We start from the raw sequence: 422 nt of genomic DNA on the forward strand, positions 1-422 counted from the left end.
TTATACGAGTTTATGATAGTATAACAAATCCTTCAGTGTTTTTAACATGATTATATGACACTTATGTGGGAAATTGGGATTATATATCAAGTAATAAAGTTTCTGTAGACACCTAATAAATCAAGCTGCAAAATAACACAATCTGGATTCTCACCCCAGGACTTAAAATCTTTCAGGGATAAATAAGGTTTATGCTATTTAATTTTTTATGTTTGTATATTTTATATGAAGATTTTTTTCTAAACTAGGTAGCTCCTGGTGAAAGTAACACAAAATTGGTTATCTATCTTGATTGATATTGGTCCAAAAAATTATAATATTAGATGATCCCAAGCTGCAAATAGTGCCCTTTCTCTTCTTACATCTCCTGTTCTGATGCAGTAACTTCAGAGCTATCACTTTTCATGGGGAATTCAAGCAAT

The sequence above is a fragment of the Agelaius phoeniceus genome, chromosome 1 (assembly GCF_051311805.1).
Source record: "Agelaius phoeniceus isolate bAgePho1 chromosome 1, bAgePho1.hap1, whole genome shotgun sequence".
NCBI classification, from domain to species: domain Eukaryota; kingdom Metazoa; phylum Chordata; class Aves; order Passeriformes; family Icteridae; genus Agelaius; species Agelaius phoeniceus.